We start from the raw sequence: 9,675 nt of genomic DNA, 5'->3' as shown, positions 1-9,675 counted from the left end.
ATCTGCTGACAGAACAGAGCCTTGGGAGCAAGCTACACATGCTCAGTTTGGTGTGTATTGCTTGAGAGTTTTTTTTTTTTTGGAAGAGTGCATGTGATCAACACAGGGCCAATCAGCACTGTCCAGACAGAGGGTCAAGGGTTATGCAGCTGCATAAGACAGTCAGGGGAGAATGAAATCTCCTCCTACAAGCTTTAACCAGTGCTCAGCTGGACACTGATAGAAGTCACAAGACTGCTATATACTGCTTATGAGAAAAGGTATTTAGCAGTTTATATTTACTAAAATAATTGCATTTTCATGTTCTGTGGGAGACCAGATAGAGTGAATGCAGGGTCCTGGGAGACTGGATATAGTGAATGCAGGGTCCTGGGAGACTGGATATAGTGAATGCAGAGTCCGGGGAGACCGGATATAGTGAATGCAGGGTCCTGGGAGACCAGATATAGTGAATGCAGGGTCCGGGGAGATCAGATATAGTGAATGCAGGGTACGAGGAGACCAGTTATAGTGAATGCAGGGTCCGGGGAGATCAGATATAGTGAATGCAGGGTACGAGGAGACCAGTTATAGTGAATGCAGGGTCCGGGGAGAGCAGATATAGTGAATGTAGGGTCCTGGGAGACCAGATATAGTGAATGCAGGGTCCAGGGAGACCGGATATAGTGAATGCAGGGTCCTGGGAGACCAGATATAGTGAATGCAGGGTCTGGGGAGAGCGGATATAGTGAATGCAGGGTCCGGGGAGAGCGGATATAGTGAATGCAGGGTCCGGGGAGACCGGATATAGTGAATGCAGGGTCCGGGGAGATCAGATATAGTGAATGCAGGGTCCGGGAAGTCCGGATATAGTGAATGCAGGGTCCAGGGAGACCAGATATAGTGAATGCAGGGTCCGGAAAGACCGGATATAGTGAATGCAGGGTCTGTGGAGACCGGATATAGTGAATGCAGGGTCCGGGGAGAGCGGATATAGTGAATGCAGGGTCCGGGGAGAGTGGATATAGTGAATGCAGGGTCCGGGGAGACCAAATATAGTGAATGCAGGGTCCAGGGAGACCAGATATAGGGAATGCTGGGTCCAGGGAGATCAGATATAGTGAATGCAGGGTCCAGGGAGACCAGATAGATTTAATGCAGGGTCCAGGGAGCCCGGATATAGTGAATGCAGGGTGCGGGGAGACCAGATATAGTGAATGCAGGGTCCGGGGAGACCAAATATAGTGAATGCAGGGTCCAGGGAGACCAGATATAGGGAATGCTGGGTCCAGGGAGATCAGATATAGTGAATGCAGGGTCCAGGGAGACCAGATAGATTGAATGCAGGGTCCAGGGAGCCCGGATATAGTGAATGCAGGGTCCGGGGAGACCGGATATAGTGAATGCAGGGTCTGGGGAGAGTGGATATAGTGAATGCAGGGTCCGGGGAGACCAAATATAGTGAATGCAGGGTCCGGGGAGACCAGATATAGGGAATGCTGGGTCCAGGGAGATCAGATATAGTGAATGCTGGGTCCAGGGAGATCAGATATAGTGAATGCAGGGTCCAGGGAGACCAGATAGATTGAATGCAGGGTCCAGGGAGCCCGGATATAGTGAATTCAGGGTCCGGGGAGACCAGATATAGTGAATGCGGGGTCTGGGGAGACCAGATATAGTGAATGCGGGGTCCTGGGAGATCAGATATAGTGAATGCAGGGTCCGGGGAGACCAAATATAGTGAATGCAGGGTCCTGGGAGATCAGATATAGTGAATGCAGGGTCCGTGGAGAGTGGATATAGTGAATGCAGGGTCCGGGGAGACCGGACATAGTGAATGCAGGGTCCGGGGAGATCAGATATAGTGAATGCAGGGTCCGGGGAGAGTGGATATAGTGAATGCAGGGTCCAAGGAGACCGGATATAGTGAATGCAGGGTCCGGGGAGAGTGGATATAGTGAATGCTGGGTCCGGGGAGACCAAATATAGTGAATGCAGGGTTCGGGGAGATCAGATATAGTGAATGCAGGGTCCGGGGAGAGTGGATATAGTGAATGCAGGGTCCGGGGAGACCGGATATAGTGAATGCAGGGTCCGGGGAGAGTGGATATAGTGAATGCAGGGTCCGGAGAGAGTGGATATAGTAAATGCTGGGTCCGGGGAGACCAAATATAGTGAATGCAGGGTCCGGGGAGACCAGATATAGTGAATGCAGGGTCCGGGGAGAGCAGATATAGTGAATGCAGGGTCTGGAGAGAGCAGATATAGTGAATGCAGGGTCCGGGGAGACCAGATATAGTGGATGCGGGGTCCGGGGAGAGTGGATATAGTGAATGCGGGGTCCGGGGAGACCGGATATAGTGAATGCAGGGTCCGGGGAGAGCAGATATAGTAAATGCAGGGTCTGGGGAGACCAGATATAGTGAATGCAGGGTCCGGGTAGAGTGGATATAGTGAATGCGGGGTCCGGGGAGAGTGGATATAGTGAATGCGGGGTCCGGGGAGACTGGATTTAGTGAATGCAGGGTCCAGGGAGACCAGATATAGTGAATGCAGGGTCCGGGGAGAGCAGATATAGTGAATGCAGGGTCCGGGGAGAGCGGATATAGTGAATGCAGGGTCTGGGGAGACCAGATATAGTGAATGCAGGGTCCGGGGAGAGTGGATATAGTGAATGCAGGATCCAGGGAGAGCGGATATAGTGGATGCAGGGTCCGGGGAGAGCAGATATAGTGAATTCAGGGTCCGGGGAGACCAGATATAGTGAATGCAGGGTCCGGGGAGACCAGATATAGTGAATGCAGGGTCCGGGGAGACCAAATATAGTGAATGCAGGGTCCGGGGAGACCAGATATAGTGAATGCAGGATCCTCGGTTTAGTAACAATTTAACCATATTCCTTCTATTGCTCTCAGCCTCCTCCAAATCTCCACATTATTTTTTTTGTTACTGCTGTGATCAGACTTCCTGTTAGAGGGTGGCTACATTAATTCTCCATGTTCCCTCTGTATGTAGGGACATAGCCACCAGACTGGCGCACATGACCGCAACTAACATGCATTGCTTTTTCCAAACAAGTGAAAGTGAGTGGAAAAAGGAGAGGTTCAGGAGCTCATTGAGGAAGTTACAAGGAGGCAGAAAAAACACAGTAAGAAGCAATGGGCTTCATTCACTAAAGCAGATCGCATGTGGTTTTTAGGTGATCTGACGCATTTTTCCCCAAATATCGCTTGCAGTGCTGAAAATGTCAATGCACTGTCCCCCCCCCCCCCACCCCCAGCTGCCCATCCATATGCTAATGTTACAACCCGACAGCGCTGTACAGCTGTCCCAATGCTTTACTTCACGACCACGGCATTTTTGAACTTGGGCTGCAGAGTTTGACAGGCGAGATCAATGGTGCCACACCGTAACCACGAGCCAAAGGCTTGGTTGGTGATTTTCTCTGCAGTCCCACAATGTATTTGGCAATTTAAAAAAAAAAAGTGAAAAAAAAAAACTTTTCAGGAGGCAGCAGTTATAGAATAAAACGACTGGTGTTGCAATTTTTTATGTCACGCAGTATTTGCGCAGCGATTTTTCAAGCACAATTTTTGGGGGAAAGGTACACTTAATTGATATTTCTTTTTCAATAATTTTTATTAGAATTGTAATTATTTAAGATAAACAAACCAATCAAGAGAGTCATACATATTCAATGTACAGTAACTATACCCCCCCCCCTCCTGGATTCTGTGCATGTGTAGATGTGTCACAGGGACAGGACACTGTGGCACATCTGCGCATACGTGGCTTTTCCCGCACATCTGCAGGGTCTCTCACACATGCACAAAGATGGGACTGTCATGAGTGTCCCAAACTTTCCGTGTCTGTGCTTGCGCAGAACCCCACCCCCTCCTGGATTCTGTGCATGCGTAGATGTATCACAGGGACAGGAGGCTGCGGCACATCTACGCATACGTGGCTTTCCCACACATCTGCAGGGTGTCTCGCACATGCACAAAGATGGGACTGTCATGAGTGTCCCAAAGTGTCCGTGTCTGCGCATGTGCAGAACCCCCCTTCTGTATTCTGCGCATGCGTAGATGTGTCACAGGGACAGGACGCTGCGGCACATCTGCGCATACGTGGCTTTTCCGCACATTTGCAGGGTCTCTCGCACATGCACAAAGATGGGACTGTCATGAATGTCTCAAATTTTCCGTGTCTGCGCATGCGCAGAACCCCCCATCCTGGATTCTATGCATGTGTAGATGTATCACAGGGACAGGAGGCTGCAGCACATCTGCGCATACGTGGCTTTCCCGCACATCCGCAGAGTCTCTTGCACATGCACAAAGATGGAACTGTCATGAGTGTCCCAAACTTTCCGTGTCTGTGCATGTGCAGAACCCCCCCCCCATTCCCGGATTCTGTGCATGCGTAGATGTGTCACAGGGAAAGGACGCTGCTACACATCTGTGCATACGTGGCTTTCTCGCACATCCGCAGGGTCTCTCACATATGCACAAAGATGGGACTGTCATGAGTGTCCCAAACTTTCCGTGTCTACACATGCAAAGAACCCCCACCCTCCACATGCATGCAGATGTGCCCATGCGCTCTTGTGGGATCCAAATCCATTTGGCACCTCTTTGCTGGAATATCATTGCAGGCTGAAGTTACTCTTTAAAAAGTTGCCATCTTTGCGTCTTTTATATCCTCCCAGAGTTCAGCTCTGACTGCGTAACATGTGCAGTGCCGTTGGACGGCCCTGTTCTGGAAATTCATTCCAAATGCCCCTTGCGCATTGCGCTCCATGAACTCCTGGCACCTTTGCAGCTCATTGTTGAGAAGTCGGAGGTGATCTCAGATGCCCCCCCCCATTATGCCAAGCCTTTCCCTTCCATCCTTCGCCAGTGATCGATTTCATCCGACATTGATTTCCTCCAGGACACAATGCACTTCGCATTCCCTCCTAACAAATGACACGACGGAAAGTCAGAGGGGGGAGAACGGGCCAGACTGAGGGCGGCATCACTCACAATGGGGACTTATGTAAATGTGGGGACCTGATCCCGGCCCAGCCGCTGCCTGAGAATGGGAGGGAAGTATTGAATTAGGAATTGGATGTACTGTTGGCAGAGACTTGAGTGGAGGGGGTCACGGCAGAGGCGGTGTACATGTCTCCAGGACACGCGCTCCAATATTTAACCCTTTTGCTGCTGCCGGGGCCACTTTTACATTTTTGCACACATTTAAAAAAAATAATTTTTAGGAAGATTACATAAAACCCCCCAAAACATCTTTCTTTCTTTCTTTCTTTCTTTCTTTCTTTCTTCCTTTCTTCCTTTCTTCCTTCCTTCCTTCCTTCCCTCCTTCCCTTCCTTCCCTTCCTTCCCTCCCTACCTCCTTCCTTCCTTCCCTCCCTCCCTCCTTCCTTCCTTCTTTCCCTTCCCTTCCCTTCCTTCCTTCCTTCCTTCCTTCCTTCCTTCCTTCCCTCCCTCCTTCCCTCCTTCCTTTCTTTCCTTCCTTCCTTCCTTCCTTCCCTTCCCTTCCCTCCCTCCCTCCCTCCCTCCTTCCTTCCTTCCTTTCCCTCCCTCCCTTCTTCCCTCCTTCCTTCCCTCCTTCCTTCCGTCCTTCCCTTCCTTCCTTCCTTCCTTCCTTCCTTCCTTCCTTCCTTCCTTCCTTCCTTCCTTCCTTCCTCCCTTCCCTTCCTTCCTTCCTTCCTTACCCAAAGTTCAACTTTAACCACTTGACCTCCATAAGATTTACCCCCCTTCCTGACCATTTTTTGCCATATGGCGCTGCGTTATTTTAACTGACAATTGCGCGGTCATGCAACACTGTACATCAATGAAATTTGTCATTTTTTCCCCCTTTTTCCCCAGGAACTTTCTTTCTTTATTTTCTGAAAGCAGAGACCCTGGAGAATATAATAGCGGTACTTCCATTTTTTTATGTCACACACTATTAGCGCAATGATTTATGAAATGCAAAATTTCAGCAAAAAATACATAATTATTATTATTATACAGAATTTATATAGCGCCTTTACAAAACGAAGGTAGACACAGGGGCGGACTGACAAGTCATGGTGCACCCGGGCAATAGGGGATCATGGGGCCCGTGTCCTTGCCCAAACTCAAAAAAGCCTATGAAAAAGGTACCAGGGGCATCTCATGGGGCCCCCTACTGACCCCGGGCCCTCAGGCAGTGCCCGAGTTTCCAGATGGTCAGTCCACCCCTGGGTAGACATTACAGTGACAATACAATTTGGTACAAGAGGAAACAGAGGGTCCGGCTCGTTAGAGCTCACACAAATGTATTTTAGGGCACATAAAACGCAATATATTACCCCATGATGATGATGGGTTTGGTAAGGTGTAAAAGATTAGGTTGCACCAAGTAAATAGTGTCAGGTCTTAAAGTGTCACTAAACCCACAACAGTACAATCCATCTGTAGATGCAGTAAAGCATGCTGGTTATACTCACTGTGGAACCTAAGGGGTTAATCCTCTGCATTGTGTAAAAAAGGATGTTTGATCCTGACTTCTCTGATCCTCCCCTTCTTCCAGCCCCCCCCCCCCCCCCTTATCTCCTGATAAGACATGTGGTGCGGAGTCACTCTGCACATGCTCAGTTTGGCATGTATTGCTAGAGAGTTGTTTTTTTTCTTGGTAGAAATATATATTATATTCATATATATGTTCTTAAAGTGTTACTAAACCCACAGCAGTACAATCAGTCTGTAGATGCAGTAAAGCATGCTTGTTATACTCACTGTGGAACCTAAGGGGTTAATCCTCTGCATTGTGTAAAAAGGCTGTTTGATCCTGTCTTCTCTGATCCTCCCCTACTTCTACTGTCCCCAATCTATCTGCTGACAGAACAGAGCCTTGGGAGCAAGCTACACATGCTCAGTTTGGTGTGTATTGCTTGAGAGTTTTTTTTTTGGAAGAGTGCATGTACACTTCTCTTATCCTCCCCTTCTTCCAGTTCCCCCCTCTGATCTCCTGATAAGACATATCATGTGGAGTCACTCTGCACATGCTCAGTTTGGGTGTATTGCTAGAGAGTTGTTGTTTTTTCTTGGGAGAAATATATATTATATTCATTTATGTATTCATAAAGTGTTACTAAACCCACAACAGTACAATCAGTCTGTAGATGCAGTAAAGCATGCTTGTTATACTCACTGTGGAACCTAAGGGGTTAATCCTCCGCATTGTGTAAAAAGGCTTTTTGATTCTTACTTCTCTGATCCTCCCCTTCTTCCAGTTCAACCCTCTTATCTCCTGATAAGACACATCATGCAGAGTGCACATGCTCAGTTTGGTGTGTATTGCTAGAGAGTTTGTTTTTTTTTATCTTGGGAGAGTGCATGTGATCAGCACAGGGCCAGACAGAGGCCAGGGGTTTAATATCCTCCAAGAGGCGAAAGAAAACTCCTCCTACAAGCTATAACTAGTGCTCTGCTGGACACTGATAGAAGTCACGAGACTGCTCGAACTGCTGATGAGAAAAGGGATTTAGCAGTTTATAGTTACTAAAATAATTGCACTTCCATGCATGGAATGCGTAAAGAGTCTCTTCTCTGTTAGTGCATGTTTGTGGATGGGACTTTAACAAGGATTTCAATGAAGAAGTTGGCTTTCAACGGCGTGCGGTCATCCGTTCAAATTTGATGCATCCACCAGTAGAATTTAGTTTGAACAATTTTGTTTTTGGAATGTTTGTTTCATTTTCTAATGGAACTTTTTTCTCGAATGAACACATTTTGAATGGTGTATGTGTTTTTTTTTGTTTGGACAGTTCATAGCATATCATAGCAAAATTGTAAGTTAAATGCGAACAAAATGTAATTAAAAATGTAAGTCTCTTTTAGCTTTGGCAAACGTACTGGTGTGATTTTTCCTACGAATGATCATTCGAAAATCTACCAGTGTATGGCCAGCTTGAGTGTGTCTTGTGAAACCTGATCCTGATTTAGTGATAGTAAGGATCCTTTCACACGGGCGTTCCGTTTTTTTTCTTCAGTCACGTTTTTTCATCCATTTATATCCATTTACATCCGTATTTCATCTGTTTCTATATCCGTTTTTCATCCATTTACATCCGTTTTTTCATGTGTTTTCATTCATTTAAATCCATTTTTCCATCTGTTTTTAATCCGTTTACATCCATTTTCTCATGTTTTTACATCCGTTTTTTATCAGTTTTTCATCTGTTTACATTGGTTTACATCCATTTTTCATCTATTTAGAGCCGTTTACATCCGTTTTTTATCTGTTTCTATATCCATTTTCATCCATTAACATCTGTTTTTTCATCTGTTTTTCATCCATTTCATGTTTTTTATCCATTTACATAAATTTTTTCATGTTTTTATGTCCGTTTTTCATCCGTTTACATCCATTTTTCATCTGTTTACATTGATTTACATCCATTTTTCATCCATTTAGATCCGTTTACATCTGTTTTTCATCTTTTTTTATATCCATTTTCATCTGTTTACATCCGTTTTTTCCTGTTTTTCATCCGTTTACATCAGTTTTTTCACATTTTTTATATCTGTTTGTTATCCGTTTACATCCATTTTCCATCTGTTTTTCATCCGTTTACATCTGTTTACATCCGTTTTCCATCTGTTTTTCATCCGTTTACATCCGTTTTCCATCCGTTTCCATCCGTTCTTTCATCTGTTTTTTCATCCGTTTTTCATCAGTTTCCACCCATTTTTCTATCTGTTTTCTTATCCGTTTCCATCCATTATTTCATCTGTTTTTTCATCCGTTTTTCATCCGTTTTTCATCCGTTTACATCCATTTTTCCATCTGTTTTCCATCCGTTTCCATCCGTTAGTTCATCCGTTTTTTCATCAGTTTTCCATCCATTTACATCCGTTTTTCCATCTGTTTTCCATCCGTTTCCATCAGTTATTTCATCTGTTTTTTCATCCGTTTTTCATCCGTTTCCATCCGTTATTTCATCTTTTTTCATCAGTTTTTCATACGTTTCCACCCATTTTCCCATCTGTTTTCCATTCGTTTCCATCCGTTATTTCATCTGTTTTTTCATCCGTTTTTCATCCGTTTTTCATCCGTTTGCATCCGTTTTTCCATCTGTTTTCCATCCGTTATTTCATCTGTTTTTTCATCCGTTTTTCATCCGTTTCCATCTGTTATTTCATCTGTTTTTTCATCTGTTTTTCATCCATTTACATCCGTTTTTCCATCAGTTTTCCATCCGTTTCCATCCGTTATTTCATCTGTTTTTTCATCAGTTTTTCATCTGTTTCCATCCGTTTTTCCATCTGTTGCCATCCGTTATTTCATCAGTTTTTTCATCAGTTTTTCAAGTTTTTCATCCGTTTACATCCATTTTCATCTAAACAAAAGAAACTAAAAGGGGACTTTTATGTGTTTTCCTATATGTTCAGCTGCTTGCATTGTTTATGAGCGCTTACTATATATCATTATTTCCATCCATTTTCATCGGTTTACATTGGTTTTTCATCCATTTAGATCCATTTACATCTGTTTTTCATCCATTTACATCTGTTTTCATCCGATTACATCTGTTTTTGGTCCATTTACATCCGTTTACATCAGTTGACATCTGTTCTGGGGTTTTTTTGTGGAAGAAAAATAGGGTTTTCTTCCATTCAAAAAAACAAATTTTAACAGATGCGAACATTAGTGGATGTAAAAAGG

Source organism: Staurois parvus, unplaced genomic scaffold (assembly GCF_062004578.1).
Source record: "Staurois parvus isolate SC_StPar_1 unplaced genomic scaffold, SC_StPar_1.0 ptg000649l, whole genome shotgun sequence".
Classification (NCBI taxonomy): domain Eukaryota; kingdom Metazoa; phylum Chordata; class Amphibia; order Anura; family Ranidae; genus Staurois; species Staurois parvus.
The sequence above is the reverse complement of the archived record's forward strand: the minus strand, read 5'-3'. Positions refer to the sequence as shown.